Raw genomic sequence first — 22,307 nt, 5'->3', positions numbered from 1 at the left:
TGAACCTGGGAGGCAAAGGTTGCAGTGAGCCAAGGTTGCGCCACTGCACTCCAGACTGGGCGACAGAGCAAGACTCAGTCTCAAAAATATATATATATATAAATAAAAAAGAATAGGACAGACACTCATGGAGATTCTAGTCTTGTAGGAAGATGGGCATTAATCTGATAAATATAAGTGAGAGAAGTACAGGGGCTCTGAAAGTATATAATGGTCAAGCCTAAATCAGACCAGAGGATGAGAGGGTTAATCTGAGACCCAGCCAATAAGCAGGACTTCAGTAAGCAAAGGGGAGGAGGGTGGGAGTAGGGAGAGATGGGAGGGAGCATAGAGAGAGAGTACCAGGCCAAAAAACAAAAACAAAAAAAACAAAAAATGCAATAGCTGCAGGAAGATCAACTCAGGATGGACCTAGAGAGTCAGGCAGAGGCCAGATCATGGATGGCCTTATGGCACAGTTTATTCTGCACTTTAGGGTGAATGCTATGGGAAGCATTGAAAGGTTTAACCACAGAAATATCATGATTAGATTGTATTCTGAGAAACTAAGTCCAGTTACCATGTGTACAATGGTGCCTGTGAAGCAAGGGTTGATATAGGAAGCTGTTGCAGTCATCAGAGTTCAAGATGATGAGAGACGGAGCTAACATAGTTCACGTGAGCATAAAGAAATGAATGGTTTTGAAGACTGGTTAGAAAGTGGAACTGAATAGAACTTGGTAACTGATTGGTATATTTTTGGTAACAATTTTAATATAAAAGTGATTTATATACAGAGCAATGATGATGAAATGATGGTTTGGAATCTTTGAAAATAAACATAAAGTTATAAAATTGTCAAACAGATGATTAAGTTTGGCTGTAAGTAATGGAAAAACCCCAATTAACAGTGGCTTAAACAAAATAGAAATATATTATAAGATTATCTCATATTCAAAATGGCTGCTGAAGCTCCAGTCACTAAGTCTGAATTCCCACTAGAAGAAAGGAGGAAGAAGTGGCAAAGAGCACACTTACTCCATTTAAGTAGCTGATACACATTTCACACAAAACTTCTTTTCTAGCTTACTGGCCAGAACTTAGTCATATGGTCACACCTAGTTACAAAGGAGGCTGAAATTCTGGATCTTTTTCTGAATGGCCAACTACCCATGAATCTCCCAAAAGCAGGAGTCCTATTTTTACTGAGGAATAAAGAGGTAATAGGTACTGGGGGCAAAAGTAATCTATACTACATTAATTATTGGCTTTAGGTATGAGTTAGAAAAAAGACTTGTAAATTGTGCCAGCTTTTTGCAACAACAGAATATTAAAACACATCAAAATGAACTCGCTTTGAGTTAGCACTTCATGTTTTGCCTAAGTCTCCAAGTACATTTTAAAATTTCAATTACCATCCAGATGGGCTGGGTAGGTTAAACAGAGCTTCACCATCAATAAATATGATTTTCTACTGCAACAAAGCAGCCTCAGCTATGCCAATATTTGAACATAGTTGTTTATGGTTTCATTTCCTTTACTTTTAATAGTGGCCATAAAAAGCCAAACAAATGCATTTTATTCACATTCCTTTGCATAAGGCCTTGAATTTAAAGTATGTCATGTCACTAGATCCATTAACATTTAACTAGGGCTGCCGACTTATCCTCTGCAAATAGTCAACGTTAGAATGTAATAACTGCATGCAGAAAACAAGAATGAATAGCAGTCATATATCTAATTGTAGATGCATCATGCTGCATACATTCACATGGTGTGCTTTGTCTGTTTGATGTGTTTTCAGTTTATTCCTAAGAATAAAGGCTATCAATAAAGATGCTGTGTTTTAATAATTTAGGGAAAATACACATTTTATCATATCCGCAAATGGTTTCCAGTACGTTGAAGTAAAAGGCCACTGTGATCCTTAGCTTTCTCTCTACATTTAGTCTCCTCTTCAATTTTTACAATTAAGCCACTTTACTGTTATTTTTATTTTCTTTTTTTTCTTTCTCTTTTTTAAATTATACTTTAAGTTCTAGGGTACATGTGCACAACATGTAGGTTTGTTACATAGGTATACGTGTGCTGTGTTGGTTTGCTGCACCCATTAACTCGTCATTTACATTAGATATTTCTCCTAATGCTATCCCTCCCCCTGCCTCCTACCCCATGACAGGCCCTGAGGTGTGATGTTCCCTGCCCTGTGTCCAAGTGTTCTCATTGTTCAGTTCCCACCTATGAGTGAGAACATGCAGTGTTTGGTTTTCTGTCTTTGTAATAGTTTGCTCAGAATGATGGTTTCCAGATGCATCCATGTCCCTGCAAAGGACATGAACTCATCCTTTTTTATGGCTGCATAGTATTCCATGGTATATATATGCCACATTTTCTTAATCCAGTCTATCACTGGTGGACATTTGGGTGTCCAAGGTTTTGCTATCGTGAATAGTGCCGCAATAAACATACATGTGCATGTGTCTTTATAGTAGCATGATTTATAATGCTTTGGGTATATACCCAGTAACGGGATCACTGGATCCAACGGTATTTCTAGTTCTAGATCCTTGAGGAATCACCACACTGTCTTCCACAATGGTTGAACTAGTTTACACTCCCACCAACAATGTAAAAGTGTTCCTATTTCTCCACCTCCTCTCCAGCATCTGTTGTTTCCTGACTTTTTAATGATCACCATTCTAACTGGTGTGAGATAGTATCTCCTTTTACTGGGTGCTTCATGTCTTAATCTCACTGAGAAAGCAGAAACTTTCAATTAACTGAAGCCAGATAAAATCAATAATAGTTTTGTGGCAGCTAATTAGCACCACTAAATTATACTCATTTTAACATAAATATTTGTATTCTTAATATTGCCAAGACAAGGATCACACACATTAAGTCATATATTCTATGCCAAACCTAAATTTCACATTTATTTTTACTTAGCTGAGAGTCTATCAACTACATTCTTGGTCTGCTTTCAACTTTGTCTTTCTGTGAGGTGAAAAATATACCAATGTGCAATTGCTTATTTTAATACTGCTACCACCATATAATTTCTAGTTCTTTAGAATTGTAGAAGGAGTTTTACTTCTTGCCTCTCCTTGGGATCACCTTGTAATTCCTATTCAGTAGGGAAGGGGTTATCCTGTAACTAGTTAATCTCAAGGTCTTCATTTATCTGTTACTCTGGATCCATGAGAAAGTCTTATATATAAAGACAGTTGACATTTATATTCTACATCTTACAATCTGTGTACTTGTATATTCCATCTCAACACTGAGAATTAGATGCTATCATTATTTTACAGAAAATAAAGGCCGAGGAAAGGAATTTTTCCAACCAGGTAGTAAATACTAGAGGTAAAACAATGAAATAATAAGTGCAAAAGATTGTAGTGCAAACATATACTGTTATTATGAATATTCAGAGTAAAAAATATGAAATATGATCAGTGATAGGAGAATTCTTACACACACTTCTCTCTATTAAGTATCAGTAAATAATAAAATTGTCAAAAATACAGAGTAACCCTAGGAGAAATTTTGAAGATATTCTAGACATCAAATGCAGACGGGCTGAGACAGAAAGAGAAAAAACACCAGGGAAACGTGTTTTGTTAATAGTAGGACCCTGAAGAAACCTGAGGAAACCCCAAGCTTAGCGTAATCAAATACAGAGTCCTAGAGGACTATGGGAGCAACATCATGGCAATTCATTAAGAAACTTATTCAGAACATTTGAGACCCTTCTTCTTCTCCCTTGCTACTACATTTGACCCTTGAAGCCTTCGTCTTCAAAATAAGAACTAGTCTTTAATGAAAGCATGTGATCAGTTTTGGAACCTGGTCTAATACAGATAAATCCAGGCAGAACTAAAACACATGGTGGATGTGCAAAGATCTTACCCTGCTCATTGCCAGCTTGCCAGCTGTTTCTCCATACTCCCTCTGGGATGCCTGCTTTTTTTTTTTTTTTTTTCATCTGTTACCGAGGCCGGAGTGCAGCGACACAATCAGCTCACTGCAGCCATGAACTCCTGGGCTCCAGTGATCCTCTCGTATCAGCCTGTCAAGTAGCTGGGACTACAGGCGAAAGCCACCATATCCAGCTAATTTGTGTGTGTGTGTATATATATAATTTTAAAATATGTGTGTGTATATATATATTTATATATTTTTATAATATAAATATATATTTTTATAATATAAATATATTTTTATAATATAAATATATATTTTTATAATATAAATATATTTTTATAATATAAATATATATTTTTATAATATAAATATATTTTTATAATATATAATATAATATAATGTATTATATATTATATATTTATATATAATATAAATATAATATATGTAATATATATTATTTTTTATAATACATATATATATATATATATTTTTTTTTTTGTAGAGACAGGGTCTTGGTGTGTTGCCCAGGCTGGTCTTGAACTCCTGGCTTCAAATGATCCTACTGCCTCAGCCTCCCAAAGTGCTGAGTTTACAGATGAGAGTTACCACACGCTGCTGATACCTGCATCTTGACAGATTCTGCCCTCTTACCTAGAACCATTAGTCAGCCTTCACTGTTAATGGGGATACACAGCTACACAACTGCAAAGGAGACTTACAACAGCGACCTATGATCCTCAACTAGTTCTTCATTCATTTTTTTAATTAAAAAATACAAATTAATAAAATAAAAATTTCAAAATCAAGATATTTGAGAAAAATAAGCAGCACAAACAATAACAATACATTTTAAAAATCACTCTTGAGGAAATAGAGGTGATTCAGGAAAGAAGAGAGAACTTACAAGTATTTTTCTCAGAGAGATTTGAAAGAATGTTATTTACATACTTTAAAAATGAACATCCTTTTGAAAATGAATTATGGAAAAGTATCAATCAGAAAATAAGAAAGAATTCTTGGAAATTAATATATGACTACCTAAATAATTTGAATTTAAATTGATTACATAATTTGAATTGATTTTTAAAAATAGAATTAGCAGGACTAAAGGTAAAGTTGATGATTCAGTTGACAAAAAGGAAAAAAAACCTAGAACGGAGAAAAAGTGAAAAAATGACTTAAAATATTTGAAAAAGGAGACATTATAGGTTCTGGAAGTTCCATATTTATCATTAGGAATACCCTAAGCACAGAACAGAGGCGGGAATAGCAACAAATATCAAAGAAGAGCAAACCACAATTCCTTTGAATTAAAAAGATATCATTAGAAATAGTCTGATTGCCAAATAGGTTAAATGAAAAAAGACCTTCATCTGGACACATCATTTTCAAATCGCACAAAATTCCTAAAGCCTACTAAAAAGAAAACCATCAAAGTATTTCACAAAAGAATGAGAACCTGACTTATTTCAGACTTCATATCAATAACACTGGATGCTAAAATGTAATGTATCAATAACACTGGATGCTAAAATGTAATGGAGCAAAACTGCATACCTGATCAAATTATCAATCAAGTATAAGTACCATGTGAATATATAGTTTAAAACAAGTAAGGACTCAGATTTATTAGTGACTGGCCACATATGAATAAATGCCTTTCACAAGGAGCTCCAGTCAAACCAAAAGGAAATACAGAAAAGATAACATGAGATAGAAGACACTGGGAGACATGAATATAGCCTAAAATGAGGGTAAGTAAGTCATGACTTGTGGGCCAAATACAGCCACCATCTGTTTTTGTAAATAATGTTTTATTGAAACACAGCCGTGCCTATTCATTTACTTATTATCTATGGTTTCTTTTGTGCTACAATGACAGAGTACATTGTAGCTGCGACAGAAACTGTGTATGTAAGTTGCTGTGATGGTGATTAGATGACCCTCAAAGCCAAGAATATTTACTATCTGCCCCTTTAAAGAAAAAGTGTGCTGAACCCAGTTTAGAAGAAAGAAATTAGGTTGAAAAGGCATTAAAGCCTCTGGATCTCAACACTTAGAATATTTTCACTTGAAAAGCAGTAGTTGGGAAGACACAAGATTACCTTTACTTTTCAGTGGTTCTGATTACAGTGTTTGATTCAACAGGGAAATATATTTTTGAATATATTCAAAATATTTTTGAATCAACATAAAATACAGATTGCTTAATTATAAATACAGAACAGAATACATTCATAATAAACCTTGACAATATAAAAATTATAATAACCTAACAAATAGAGGGGAGAGGGAGAAAGTGTTAGTGTGCTAAATTTCTCACTTTTTATTGTAGTAAATCAATAGATACTGTCCCAAGTTAAGAAATGGAAGTATAATATTTACAACTAAAATGGTAATCAGAAGAACTCTTGGGGAATAGCAATTATCAAAATGGTTTTCACTGGGATGTGAGATTGGGAATGGGAACAGAGAGGAAGACTTTCATTTTCTTTTGGTCCTCTTGTTTGGCTTGTTTTTAAACTTTTATTTGTTTACCATAAGTAGGTATTACTTTAACTTAAAAACGATAAATTCAACTCTCATTCAAATATATACCTATTCTATGATAAGTACTGTTTAAGGCAGTGGGAAAATTGTGGTGGGGAAACAAAAGTCCTCATTTTTATTTTTTTTAGACTTTAAATTCTTGTAGAAGGAGATAGAAAACGAACAACTTGGGCATTATTGACATTTTGAGCCAGATAACTCTTTATTGCAGAAAGCTGTTCATTGTAGGAGATTTAGCAGCATCCCTGGCCACCTCTAATCATTAGATGTCAGTAGCTCTTGCTCCAGTTGTGACAATCGAAAATGTCTCCAGACATTTCCAAATGACTCCTGGCAGACGGGCCCACAGGTTAGGGGAAAAGCCTTGGCTTTGGGCCAGACAGACCTGGGTTTTATTTCAGGCCCCACAGACAATTAGCTCTTTGTCTTTGGAAAATAGACTTAACCTTGCTAAACCTCATTTTCCTCTACTGTGAAATTAAGCTTAAAAACAAAACAAAACAAAACAAACAAACAAAAAACAAAGAAACCAAATGGTCTTATGAGGCTTTTTTGTTTTGTTTTTTCGTAATCTCATAAACATGGTATGTACTTGGCATATAATATGCATTAAATAAACAGGAGTCATTACTATTTTAATTCTAATTGTAATAATGACCATGAAGAGGAGGACAGTAGCAGGTGGAGTGAAGACTGTGTGCTAAGGGTAGTGGGCAAGGAGGAGAGTAAGCCTAGGCCTAGGATGCATGGGTGAAGGTTCTGGTTATGCTCCAGAGCAGCACTCTTCAATCAAACCCACTGTGATACTAGAAATGTAATATAATATATAATGTTCTGTAAAAAGAATGTGGCTATCAAGCGCTTGAAACATGGTATGACTAAGGAAGTCAACTTTCAATTTTTAAAATTTTTATTAATTTGAGGCCAGGGATGGTGGCTGACACCTGTAATTTCAGCACTTTAGGAGGCCAAGGTGGACGGATCACCTGAGGTTAGGAGTTCAAGACCAGCCTGACCAATGTGGAGAAACACCGTCTCTACCAAAAATACAAAATTAGCCAGGCGTGGTGGCGCTTGCCTGTAATCCCAGCTACTCTGGAGGCTGAGGCAAGAGAATCACTTGAATCCGGGAGGCAGAGGTTGTGGTGAGCCGAGATTGCACCATTGCACTCCAGCCTGGGCAACAAGAGTGAAATCTCATCTCAAAAAAAAAATTCTTAATTTGAATTTAAATAGCTGCATGTGGCTAGTGGCTACCGTATTTATTAGCCAACACTGTTTGAGATAGCAAATGAGAGCCACTAAAGGGGGAAAAAAATAATAGGAAGGGTGTTCTAGTTTGTCTGGAAGATTAAGGTAGTGATGTGTTTGGGGAAGGGAGACCAGATAAACACACTTCAGTATCCCTGGTGTGCTAATGACAGCATGGATGGGGTGGTGGAAAGGAGAACTGAGGAAGAGGTGGGTCACTGCACTGAGCATGGCCTTGGTGGACCCATTCCCATGGGTGTCTGCCTCAGGACACCTAACCTCCACCTTGACCCTAACTCAGCAGCTCCTGAGGTCATCATTTGCTTTATATATGTTCCCCTTCCATGTCTACATCTGAGACCAGAACTGAGATCCAGTTTAAACTTTTTCTTTATAAGCTCTTTTAATTATCCTAACAACAGGCAAATCACAATACCTATGTTTTAAAATGTTTCTCCATAGATGTGCTCTTTTGAAACCTTAATAATTTTCTTTGCTATCCTGAATTCTTACTGCGTTATTTACCATTCGCTTAAAATTCTGTGGAACTCAGAACTGAACAATGAATTATTAATTTATCCTTCTTTCAAATGTGTTTTACATCAATAATATTTCATTATTTCATTTTCTGTGATATATTTAGCTTTATCTGCTTCTCATGTTGAAAAATTTTAAACCATTTCAGTAAAGACTGTGCTATTTTTACTAGTATTTACATAAATCCATGCCACACTAATCCAAGACTTGGAAGGGCAGGAGTCTTTTAAGGTAGGGCAATCCACTTAGTAGAGGTCGCCACTGCCTTAGATTCCTTATTTTAGCAATCAAGTCAGTGCATTATTAAAATATTGTAGATTTAGGGCAATACACTCATTTATCTGCTTTAGCTTCATAGTAGTAGGAAGTAAAGGCTTCGGAGTCAGAACAAGGATATGTGTCCCAGGTTTACCATTTTCTAGTGCATTGACTTGAGTAGGACACTTGCATTCTTCAAACTTCAGTATTTTCATCTATACCAAATATAATAACAATGTCTGCCTTTCCCATTCCAAAGACCGTTGTGAGCTTTGGAACACCACGTCTTAGAAAATGTTTCATATTACTTAAAAGTGGTACAGAAGTGGTTATTTTTTTTTTGTCCTTAAAATCTAAATGCAGCTTCTTAACTGGTTGCATTATTCTAACAACTTTATAATTCACAGTCTATACCCTGGTTGTGTTTGTGAACATCACATAGGGAGCTTATTCCATTAAGCATGCAAACATTGCATGCTTAATGTAATATATTACATTTATTATTTCTCTTTTATCTCTTGGATTATCCACTTTCCTACAGAGGAAAAGTACAGCCAGAATTATGTGAATTTCTCAGGCTCATGAGTTCTTGTATGATTTTTAAAATGTTTCGATTGTTAGATCTCATATTTCCTCAAATGTCATCTTGGAAAGTCAACCATTTTAGGAATTTCTGCTCCCACTATTTAAAGTATAGGCAGTCTACTTAGGTTTTTTTTTTAAGACTCTGAAATATCACAAATTTTCCTGAAGTTATGTTCAAAATTATGTTAATTGGTGGCTCTTGGGCACTATGTCAGAAGAATCCTTAATGCTTGCATGCTTCACCTTATTCTGTATATGTTAACATGAAATCTTACCATGAGAAAATCATATAAAAAGCAAGAAAATAGTTTTAAAGAAAACTAAGTACAACCATTGTTCACCTTGGAAATAAAATGTAAGATCTTCCCAAAAAGAGACATCATTTCTTAAGTTCCTACACGTGGTGAAGAAAGATATTTTGGTTATAATGCATTAAATGGAGTATCTTTTCCTTAATAATTGCCATAGGTGGATCAATGCACATCTGGCTTTTTAAAATGGTCATAATGTAGTCATTAACACCAGGAGAGAATCTGAAAAAAGGTTAATGCAAACCATCTGAGGCAGACTGAAATGGAACCTGCAGAACAAAACAAAAACAAAAACAAAAAACAAAACTTACTCAGACTTCTATTTTGAGAAAGAGAGACAATCTTGGAAGACCAGAGATGATTCTGTGCTACTCTGAGACTCTTAACAATTGAATGCATGGGCATGGTATTCAAATTCTGCAAATAGTCAATTCCAGCTTGATGATGCAAAGAAGACCAGTGCTGTCCATTATGGAAAGAGTAGACTGACACATACACACACCCATGTACAACACTCATTTTTCTTAGCTTCGACTTGAATGTGCATCTAGAGTATCTTCTATGTAGACAACATATAGAGTGCAAAGGTGCCTGTTAACATGGCTTCTCTCCTCAAGGACTTTGCCTAAGTGTTCTTGAGGAAATGTGATTATCAATTTAACTTGACTTCACATAAAAACTAATTTGATATTTCATTGCAATTTTAAATTTCTAGTTTCTAAGGACATTGCTCATGCCTATTTGGCTGTTTAAGTATACAACAAATTACAAAATGATAACAAGGTCTGGAGACCTGGTCATGGCATGGTCCAGAGAGAGAACTAGCCCCTTAAGCAAAGGATAAATGCTAATAAGGATGAGGACACCACAGATATTTAACATGCACTTGAGCTACTCTGCCTTGAAGGATGGGTATGTTATATTTATTTGATTTTTTTCTTAGATATTTTATAGCTACAATGAGTGATGTGAGGGTAATCAAACAGGTCAGTGCTCCCACGTTCCCATAGCTAAAAGAGATGACTAGAGTTACATTCTAGCACTGGAGGCAGAAAGGTAACATTCCTCCTGACAGAGTCTGTCAAGGCTTCTTATGAATACTTGGCTCCTCTGAACACTCTGATTGTCTACACACAGATGCATTCTCCTATAGAGTTCTGACAAATCCCTCAGAGGGATGCAGGTTGCTGTCACCAACCAAAACAGTCCACCACAAAGAGATGATTTCAAAGGAAAAAAAAAATGCTTTCCTGAAGTCAGAGACTATCTTCTGTTCCCCTGTGGCTTTAAGCAGAGTCACCCAGGGCTTTTAGTAGGAGTGGGTGGCAAGAGGATGGAATGTGGAGACTCAGAAGCTTACCACAGAGGAGTGTGATGGATGTCAAGAGCTAAGGGGACAGAGAATTTAGCAGCTCGGTACTGTACTGGAAATCCAGGCAGAGAGGACATTAAAGTCCAAAGAAATCATGAGGCAGGAAATAGAACTGGAATGAAGAAACGGACACAGGGTTATATAGAACCACGTCCCCAAACCCAAGCCACCAAAATTCATTATATGGCATAATAAGCATTAAGAATGGGCAGAAAGAATGGAATGCCAGTAGCTCATTTGAGTTGATTTAATGGATTTTTCATAAAACAACTGGCTGGGATTTAAAAACTCAGGAGTAGACAGGCAATTTGCTCTTTCCATCAAAGAGGTTTAAAAGTATGCTATGTTGCTGAATAAGAAGAGCTTACTTCAGACTTGCTCACCAACCACTCCTCCAATCATTTCTCATTTTTCTTGCCCGGACATTTGCCTTCTAGCCTTTTACTAATCAAAGCATGGTCTCCATGGACCAGCAGCATCATTACTTGGGAGCTTGTCAAAATACAGAATCTCAGGCCCCTCTTTAGACCTACTGACTCTGAGTCTGCATTTTAGTAAGATCCCCAGTTGACTCTTCTCTGCTTTAAAGTTTAAGAAGCAAATCTCTTAGCATCTACTCTTACCCTTTTATAATTCATTCTCTGAACAGCTGCCTGAGTAATTTTAATTTTATTTGTTAGCCCACTGATTAGTTCCACTCTCTAGAAGGAAAGTTCCATAAGGGCAGGAAATGGGAATGGAATTAGGTATTCAATTAATATTCATTGAATGAATATCCTTCAGTCCAGGATAAAGTCCAGATGAGATATGCAAGGTTTCTCATATTTTTTCTTTACCACTTCAAAAGTCTCACCCTCTTTTCCCTTGCTCTTATTTATCAGGAAGCTACATTTTGCATGCCAAGCCCAAATTCTTGTCCACATTCTTTATACCCTTTCCTTTAGAACATTTTCTATAAATTTGTCTTTTTTCTGATTACACATGTAGCACCCCTCTCTACCTGCCCCTGCCTTTGGCTTGTGATTTTCCATGTTAATAAGCAGCAAAAGCCCACTGAAGTCACTACCTTCTTGCTTTTCATATTTTATCTCTCTTTTCTTTGAGTTCCAGACTTCTTAAGTGTATTTTCCTATTGTTTTCATATCCTTATTTACTCATTCATTTCTCAAGATCTTGTTTCTGTCTCCACGATTTGACTAGTTAGAGTCAGACCCAGATTTAAAACTAGGCCTAAAAAACATGTGCAACTCTCTGAGTCTCTGTACCTTCATTAATAAAGTGGGTATAATAGAATCGACATCAGAGATACTGTGATAATTAAAGTGCCTTTCACAGATGCTGGCACATGGCAGGTGCTAATGTAATCTCAGATCCTCCTTGGAGGAAAGCCGAGGCTCATTTTGAAACCACCAAATTTTATCTGTCCAGGAATCTGACAAAATAGAATACAGTGATTTTGTTTTAAGTAACTATCCATTGGAAATTATTTAAAATATTGTGTAAGAGTAATGTACAAACTATTCCACTACAGCATTATGGTGATAGTGAAAAACTGGAAACAGTAGGGATTTAAAATGTCCAAACTTTAGGTGAGAGAATAATATGCAGGTGGCAAAATGTTGTGAGAAATCCTTAAGACACTGCTGAATGAAAAAAGGCAGAATTCAAAATTATATCCTTATGATTTTGATTATGAAATTTTAAAAGCAGTAGGATAAAAAATACATCATAATGTTTTAAAAGTGTTAACAATAATCTCTGGATTGTGTAATTATGAGTGACTATTATTTCCTTCCTTACACTCTTCTAAATTTTACAAATTTTACAAAATGTGGATTTATTGTTTTTATAACAAAATAATTATTGAAATAAATAATAATCCCAGCAACATTTTCTTTATTCTCATTCTTCAGTTTTTCTGGAAAATTTGAGTTTTAACTTTGTTTTCTATAACCTTCCCTGTCCTCTTCTTTCTTTGCTTTTTTTTTTTTAATTCTTCATTCAACTTTAATTCTTGTCCCTTATTTTGCATCTTAAATGCAGGTACTGCCAAGAGATTCCCTCTGGTCCTCTTCTTATCCTTCTTGTTAATATCACCCACACCCTCCCTCCCTAACTTCCCTTCTCAGCTTTGGATCTGCATGTTCTGCAATCTACGAGCCCAGTCCACCCACATATCCAGCCTCATGTCCTAAACATACCTCTTCATTTTTTATTCGCGTTCTCACTCATTCATTTAGCATTTATTGGCTGTCTGCTATGTACTAGGCATTTTGCTAGCGACTAGAGATACAATAAAAATAAAAGAAGGACTCTTTCCTCGTGTAGCTCTCAGCTACTTTCTCCCTTTGCTTTTTTCAGTTATCAGATTCAAATTTCAGAGTCACCTTTGAGTCCTTCTGCTGTTCATTACTCCTACCAATCAAGCAATTGTTCTACTCTGTATATGAACTTGAGCTCAGAAGCATCTTTCATTATCATGACCTCTTTTTCATGACCACAGTCAATACCCTCTTTGGACTTTTGTTTTTCCCCTGGGATTATTCTATGACAGCTTCTGAAGTGATGCTTTCTTCAACATGCTCTCACACACAGTTCTGATTTATCTCACACAGAGCTATGAAACAAATAATCTGAAAACACAGTTTGGTCATAGTAGTCTCCTGCTCAAACTAGTCAATAGCTTCCCACTGAATAAGAAACAAACCTCCTCGACTGGCATTCAAAGCCATCTTCCAATGTATTAAGTTGAACTGAATGAAATTTTCTAATTTTATAATTCAAAAAAGATGAATATTAGCCATTTCGTATGATACAACTTTATCTTCTAAGAGTCCTGTTTTTCTGCTCTATACTCTAGAACATGAATGAGATCAGTCTGTGCTTTCCCAGCATGTTCACTTCCTTTGATTCCTTTGCTAATGTTTGTTCTTTCTGGAGCTCCTCCATACGTTGTCTCCCCCTTGAATACTTCTATTCATCCCCAAGTTCCGCCTCAGAAAACTCATACTCTATGAAGTATTTCCTGTTGAGTCCCATTCCAATGATTAGAATTCATGCCCTGTAATGAAGTCCCTTAATAAATTATCCATAATATGTTATATATACACCATGGAATACTACACAGCCATAAAAAGAATGAAATCATGTCCTTTGCAGCAACATGGATACAGCTGGATCCATTATCTTAAGCAAATTAATGCAGGAACAGAAAACCAAATACCGCATATTCTCACTTATAAGTGGGAGCTAAACACTGGGTAATTGTGGACGTAAAGATGGCAACAATAGACACTGGGGACTACTAAAGCGCAGAGGGAAGGAAGGAGGAGTTGAAAATGAACTATTGAGTACTATCCTCAGTACCTGGGTGACAGGATCATTCATACCTCAAACCTCAGCATCATACAATATATCCAGGTAACAAACCTTCATGTACTCTCTGAATCTAAAATAAAATCTGAAAAAAAAATTATTTATGTCTCTCTTACGGTACCAGTGAGCCTTGGTACTACTTCCTCATCTTATTTTGCTGACTCCAACTGAGCTCCGGAAATGTTCTCCTGTAAATACTCCTTTGCAAGTAGAGAATCTTAATACATATTTGTGTAATTGTTAGTATCTTCAGTGATTTTTCCAAGTTAGTTGTCCTTGAGGTTGAATTGGTATTTTTACTCTGCCCATGGCCCTGTTGCCTGCTTGTTTCTTTATTTTGGTCACTTGAACATTCTTCTGCCATTATTTCACTTTAAAAAGAAAAAAAAAACCCAAACCTTGCAAGTTATAACATCAGTTATGCTATTTAGCACTTGGATTCTCTAATTTTCTTATATAGATTATGCAATTCAAAATAACTTTTCACTATAATTACATGGAAAATGCTTTATGAATACATTTATTTTAAAACTTCCTAATTTATCTTTGACATTCATCCTTGAAGAATAAAGTCCTTCAAGTTAAATATAAAAATTAAAATACAATAGAGCTTGAATATTAGTTAAGTATTTGAGGACATATTCACTTCTACCATAGATAAATAGATAGATAGGATAGATAGATAGATAGATAGATAGATAGATAGATAGATAGATAGATAGATAGACAGACAGACGGATAGATAGATAGATAGAGATATTTTGATTTATACTTGCAGATAAATCAAGATATTTGCAAGCATACTGTTTTAACCTTAATGCATGGAACATCAAGACAATGACTAGGTACCAAAAATCTGCTAGAAAAAAATGTGGTAAAATTTAGTGTTTAATATGAAGGACTTTGAGGCCAGACTTGGGTTTGCCCAACTGTAGTCTCAATTCATTTATCTGTAAAATGGAGACCACACTTATCTCCCAGGATTATAGGGAGAGCTAAAGGAGATAATATATGTTAAGGACTTAGGATATTGTCCGTCACATTGTTAATAACAAAAAATTACACTTTTAATAATGAAAATAAATGACAGCAAGAAAGAATAACATTCTCTAAAGCCATGTGATTCTAGAAGTTTCTTGATAGATTCCTTAAATATACAGAAAATATTCTATCTATCTATCTATCTATCTATCTATCTATCTATCTATCTATCTATCTATCATCTATCTATCTATCCTTAAATGCTTTGTTGCTCATTATGGACTGGTAAGTATGACATCATTTCTCATATTACATTTATAGAAAGGGGATGGGGGGAAAGGCCTCCTCCCCTTTGCTGCAGCAAAATCTTGGCCAAAGACATGAAAAGCAATAAACAATGTCAAGCCTGGGAGTAGTATTTAGGAAGCGTCCATAAGCAAAGCTCAGGCTGCAGTTTGGCATATTTCCCTCAGCTGATGAAAGTGAAAGAGGACATTTCAAGAATTCTCTCCGTTTTAATCTAAAACCAGAAAAATCCTTTTCCGTACAGCCTAAAGAAATTTCTATACATGGTTTGTCACTTTTATATCCAGTGTAATGATCTAATTATTATTTATTAGAAACATGTAATGAATATTTTGGGTAACTAAAAAAAAAATGACCAGATGTCTGTTTCACAGTGTATAATTTTAAGAAAGGCAAGAAAAAAAAGTAATAGGGGAAAATGCTGACAAATTCATTTATTCATGAAATAATTAAATAAATATTTATTGAATTCCTACTGTGACCCAGGCACTATACTATGTGTTAAAAATGTAAGTGAAAAAAATGAGTGAAATCAGTAAAGGAATTAACTCACCACAATATTGACTAGAAAAACCATGATATAGGTCCCAGAATTTGACTCTAGTAGTCAAATTCTGTTCTGCTTTAATCACCCAACCTACTATTTTAATAAACTCATTTTTTATTATATGCATTTTGTCAGCATACCGCTAGATGAATTTTTAACTGGTCCTCCAAAATTTAGATGCCAGAGGCCTGTTGGTAAGATTGTATGCCCCTTCTCCAATATCCAGACAAATCATAACAGAACTTATTAGTTCCTATTGACAACGCATTGGAGTCATTTTTTAGCAGTTAAATAATTTCACCCTTTTCCAATTCATACACATATCCTAAAGTTCAAAATTAATATAATGAGTTGCTGAATGAGTCTGAAGATTAGGAAATAGATCTTCATGTGAAATATATGCTCTCTGGATTTAATCAGATGGGAAAATACCAAATAGATTTTTTTTCCACCAAACATAAATATTTTCACTTACTTTAAGTGAAATCTAAAAAGAGAGAATGGTCTCAAGAGTTTTACAATATCTAGGCGAAATAGTCCTGTTTGGGGGATTTCATACACGATTCCACTGAGTAATTTCTGAAGAAGAAGTGCAATATAATTTTATGTGTCTCAAGACTAGTATTAGCTTTTGTTCAATATCTGAAATAATGCAATTTCCTTTCTCAGACCACACTGATTTATTTTAACGAATTCATTCTCCTGTTCAAAAATCTTTATGTGATGCTGCCTACACTCTAGAAGGCTGAGGACAGTGTCATCTACCCCTTCCCTCTCTCTCTCACAATAATTACCCACAGCAGCAAGGCTCTTAAGAAGTGCTTGTGGAATGAATAAATTAAGGTTCTCATGATTATACATTGCAGATATTAACAAAGGACAATGTATTACTCTCCTTCACCTGCTACAAATATTCACACTCACAGGTGTACGTACACTCACATAATATTTCAGTGTCAGTAGTTGGACATTATTTTCAGGTATATTTTTCAAAAATTAAATTTATTGTGTAAAATGCTTTGGACTGACAGTCTTGAGAAGAAATATTATACATAGATCCCAAGGAAAGGCTTAAAAGGTATTACTGATTTTCTTCTCAGCAGGGCAGAAAATGTCTTCCATTTTTTAAAGGCAAATTACAAATATAGGTTTTATTGATATTAATAGGTATTAAAGTTAAAGACGGTCTTAAAGAAAAGGTAATATCCATAATTGCCACCTCAAATCAATATATATACTGATGCTGAATTTCAAAATTAATGTTTTTCATGTAAGGCATGAGGCCCAGGATCAAGTGGATTCAAGTGCATTCATGGCAAGATGAAGGATTACTTTCTTATGCTGTCAATTCCAAATAAAGCAAATGTAAAATAACTTCTTTTAAGAACTAACAACTTCGGCCTTTAAATATGTCCATTTTAAAGACTGAAATGTCAATAAAGAAGTTACAATATTTTGTTTGTAAAGCCAACAATACTGAGTCATTCCTGGGCTTTCGTCTCTAGCACCCATTCTACCTGGGAAGGGCAAGGCATTTCATTTAACCATTTTAATAAATCACTTAGCAGGATTTGTTCAGATAAAATAATTACTTAGCATATTTCTGTTAAATTCAAATTAATGAATTTTCATTTAGATGGAGAATTTTGGACTTTAAAAAAAACATTACAATGATAAAATCTCCAAATAAGCCAAACATGTTGATATTTGTTAATAACTTGCAACATAGGCAAAAGACACAATTCTTTAGTCATCCTCTAATCAAAACAACCCTAGATAATAGAAGTATCTGCATAGAAAATGGTATATGCAATAGACAATGATCAACTTAAGCTTAAGGATAAAAGACCAATCATAGATAAACTAATTTAAATAAAAACATTCCAATTCTCCCCTGATTTTCCCTCATTAAAACATCCAAACAAAACATGTGGTACCTTTTAATTTTCTGAATGAGTAGCTCCCAATCAATGCTTCCTCGGTTAGAGACAAGCTGAAGAATCTACCGAAACAAAACAAAAGAAACATATATATATATGGATTTGTTAACTAAATATCAAAAATTATAACTCACCAGTAAGCAAATGCATTCTTTATACTCAAATAATAAATCTATGCCTGGAGGTCTGTAGCACAAAAAAAAATGCAGTACTTGAATATTTGGGAAGCTCAATAATGAATTTTAAAAGATCTTTACTCTGAGATTACATAAAGCACATCCTATGAAAAACGAATTGAAAATGAAACGAAATAAAATTAAAAGCCCCGAACCATTACCAGCGCATATGCAGCAATACCACTCAAGTCTAGCCTTTGAGAACTGCTGCAGAATCCTTCTCCGGGAGCATTATCCCCACAGGCTGGCTCTCTGGCTCTCTAGCTCCAGACAGACGCAGTCTGCAAGCCACCAGCTCGTGTCTGTGTGTGCCGGAGAAAGGGAAGCTGCAAATTAGAAGTCCCCGCAGTGGCGAACAGGAAAATAAGGCGAGTGGGAGAGAGGGAGAGAGCTCACTAGCCTCAGAATTTTCGAGAATGATGACAAGCCACTCAGCTCCGCCATCATTCACTGACAATAGGATGCAGCCCTCACTTACGATTTAGCGGTTTGCCATAGGGGCTTCTGGTACCAAATGCCTGACAGGCATTTTAATTGCCTCCATCCAAGTGTGTCCCCAGGAGTCGAGTCTATCAGCCTATGAATGTCATCATCTGGTCTCCTTTGTGTTAATGCCAGACACACACACACACACACGCACGCACGCACACACACACACACACACCGCTTAAATAGAGAAACAGTTTTCAGGCATATAGGATTACAAACAAGTTAAGCTACACAAACTGGACATAACTAAATACTAGTTTATGGGAATTTTTATTATCTGCATTAAGGACATCAGAGATTTGTTGATGTTTTGTCATTGGCAGATAATTACAATATTTTTAACTATCGCATATTGCTTATTTATATTCCAAAATAAATATCTTCATTAAAGAAATGCATATATTTATGTATATTTTCCTACAGAAAATTCAATACCCTTTTAACAGTTATAATTATGCACTTGGCCATGTTTTCCTTACAAGAGAAAAAGAAAAAAAAAAAAAACAAAGAGAATTAGAAAACCAGGGCAGATATGTGATTTCTGGGGGCAATCTATTTATTCCATTTACATACAAAAGCAAAAGGAGGTGGCAACCAGCTTGGTCCTGGGGCTTTTCAGTCCCTGAGGGCCCAGGCAGAGAATTCAATCTTTGGCATAATCTGTATCCCCTCCATGTTAGCAACTGAAATTAGCAGTTGAATATCCCTGTTTTACAGTGCCCTTGTGTAGGGAGGTTAAGTGTGGAATAATTCCCTGCATTTATTTCCTGAGGAAAAGGGAAGGAGAAAAATGTCAATAAATAAATTAATTTTTACAGCATTGTTAGCAACCTGAACCAGTGAATGGAGCAAAATTCGATGAGAACCAAAAAGGCCAGCTGTGAAGAAGGTTGCTGGGAAGAAGCATCACCATGGTTACTGGAAACAGAAAGTCAAGAAAAAAAAATATGATGGCAGATAAGAGAGAATGAGACTACAGGGAAGGAAATTGAGAGACAGATGATATGTTTCTTTTTTTTTTTTTTTCCTTCTTGAAAGAATCGCCTCCATCAGTCTTATACTGTATTTTGAATTAAGATAAATTTGCATTCTCCTTGAGCCACCTTTCTGCCCCATTTTTTAATCACTAGCTAATTTTGCTTTCATAAATATTCAAACTACAGTTCTTTTGTATGAGATCAATTCTGCTACCCCTTGCCTCTGTCCAAATACTGGCTTCATGGAACCACTTAGCCTAGTCCACATCCTTTGTTTCATAGGTGAGAAAGCTGAGGCCCAAAGAATATGACCAAGGTCACAAAACCCAGGCACCCGCAGCGTTTCCTGATTCAATCCTCTGCTTTTCTTCTCTCACCAAGTGACTTTCTTTCCCTGCTCCCTTTTGTTCTGTTTGCAAGCAATACAGATTCCAGAAACATCCTTTGTCTTTGATTTTTTAAACCTTCTTGTATTTGCTACAGCAGTGATGTATGTCCCTCTTTAAAATGCATTGCAATGATTCTGAAGACTTTTGCAAATATCTGTGCTGGATTGTATTTGAGGTCTGAGGAATCTGGGGTAATTATGTCACTGCTTTTCTTTCATTTCCAGTCTGGCAATCAGATAAATCAAGCATGATTGCCCTTTTGTGAACCTATCTTGTTGAGCCTGAACTTCATCATTACATACTAGGCACTCTTATCATGACTGGCCTTATTATTTCTGCAAGCATAAAACTGGGTAATCAAATTGAGTCGGTCTCCCAAGGCACCTTCTAGGTATAGACAAGTTAAACTTTCCTGGGTTACCAAAAACAATGAAGCTGGAAAATGGAAAGCCCAGGTAAAATTAAAAATTACAATCATAATGATAATAATTCATTCCAAAACAACCACTGGAGGGCGCAAAATTTCTTAAAATCTTTCTAAACTACTCAGTAAATGTGGCTAGAATTTTGACCTTCATATTTTACTGTTTTTATTTTCTTTCCAAACTGTTCTTTCAATATTCAGTTTATATGATTCAATGCTTTTGGATTAACTCATCTATAGATAGGGTCATACTGCTTTTTTTGATGTCTAAAAGACAGTTGCTGCCACCATCATCATCCTCTCTCCCCAGTATGTAGCTATAAAATGAATAAATCACATTTTGAAAATGTATGACTACCACAGGTAATAATCACAAGAGATTTCAGGTTTTAGTGAATCCTACATACTGGTTGGAATTCTTCCCCCGACCCGCAAAAAAAAAAAAAAAAATGCCCCTTTAAATATAATCTCCCTGTTAAATGTCTATTTTTCTTCAGTGATTTTGGATAATGAGGTGATTTTTCAAAGTGAATGCTTTATTTTAATGTATTGTCTTCTGTTCACTTCTGAACATAAAAAATGATGCCTAAGACTTATGTCTTGGAACATGAATCATATTCTATCATGAAAGCACATAACAGGGTCCTGGTCAGTCTAAAAAAATAGCACAGCTTCCAAAAACATTTAATACTCTCTGGAGGTCATTTAATATTTAGGGATACCTAGTTCAGTACATGAGAATGAGTTGGTACACTCTTTTTCTTTTCTTTTTTTCCCACTTGTTTCCAACATGGAGTAAGTACCATATGTGAAACATAATTACTGCCCTTAGGTATGTCATATTCTAAGAATACAAGACAACCGACAATTGAGATACTTCTGTGAATTTTTAGATTTTTCATATTTATGCCCAAAAGCCTAAACTGATGCTTGCCTTACCCTTCTTCTGTCTGACAGTATTTTAGACCTTGGATTACCACCATTCATCCATTCATTTAATCAATTGTGATGGCACACATACATTATTTTTCAGACTCTTTACAGGTTCTGGGAATGGAAAAAAAGTGGGAAACAGGATTTCCTTTTCAAGACACTTCATTTAATAAATTAGTTAACAGAAGGCCAGGCATGGTGGTTCATGCCTGTAATCTCAGCACTTTGGGAGGCTGAGGTGGGTGGATCACCTGAGGTCAGGAGTTTGAAACCAGCCTGGCCATAGTGAAACCCCATCTCTACTAAAAAAAAAAAAATACAAAAATTAGCTGGGTGTGGTGGTGCATGCCTGTAGTCCCAGCTACTTGGGAAGCTGAGGCAGGAGAATCTCTTGAACCCAAGAGGTGGAGGTTGCAGTGAGCCGAGATCGCACCACTGCACTCCAGCCTGGGCGACAGAGCAAGACTCCGTCTCTCAAAATAATAAATAAATAAATTAGCAGAAACCTAACTTCACACTTCCTTTTCTCACTTTGATGAGATACTATGACTCCACCCCTCTGTCATATCTGCTTCATTGTAGATGCCTGATCTTTAAGAATCTGAATTAGCTATACTCCCAAATTTAGTTAATTCACCCCTGTGCCTCTTCTGAAATAACTTTGATTTCATTCCCTAAATATATTGGTCTGCGTATTTGTGTATGACTACCTAAACTCTCCAGGAATGAATAATGGAGGCTTATCTTCCTTCCCTCCTTAAAGCCTTTGCTCATACATCATCTTCCAACCAGGGCTTTCCTAACTACCATAATGAAAGTTGCAACCATGCCCTTTCCATGGCTTTTCATCCCCTGCTGCATTTTACTTTTTTCCATAGCACTTATCATAGCATAAACTTTTCTTATTTACTTCTAACTTCACCCCGCTAGTTCCACGAGGGCAGTCATTTTTACATGTTTGGGACACTGGTATCCAAAGCACGTAAAACAGTGCCTGGAG

General features: G+C 35.6%; 1 protein-coding gene across 40 annotated transcripts in view; it reads right to left on the bottom strand.

Moving 5' to 3' along the window:
• MAP2 (microtubule associated protein 2) overlaps nt 1–22,307 on the bottom strand; it is a 310,414-nt gene that overhangs the window by 135,461 nt on the left and 152,646 nt on the right. For 22 of the 40 annotated variants that reach the window (XM_034954994.3, XM_008959005.4, XM_055109049.2 and 19 more), the window contains one exon: nt 17,917–17,981. The gene's annotated coding sequence lies outside the window, so the exon portion shown is untranslated. Of the gene's footprint in view, nt 1–17,916; nt 17,982–18,256; nt 18,524–18,573; nt 18,735–22,307 lie in introns of those variants that run through there. The other 18 variants (XM_057301493.2, XM_057301499.2, XM_057301498.2 and 15 more) reach the window with 11 other exon arrangements.

The sequence above is a fragment of the Pan paniscus genome, chromosome 13 (genome assembly GCF_029289425.2).
Source record: "Pan paniscus chromosome 13, NHGRI_mPanPan1-v2.0_pri, whole genome shotgun sequence".
Lineage (NCBI taxonomy): Eukaryota > Metazoa > Chordata > Mammalia > Primates > Hominidae > Pan > Pan paniscus.
This window is presented reverse-complemented; position numbering and strand designations above follow the sequence as displayed.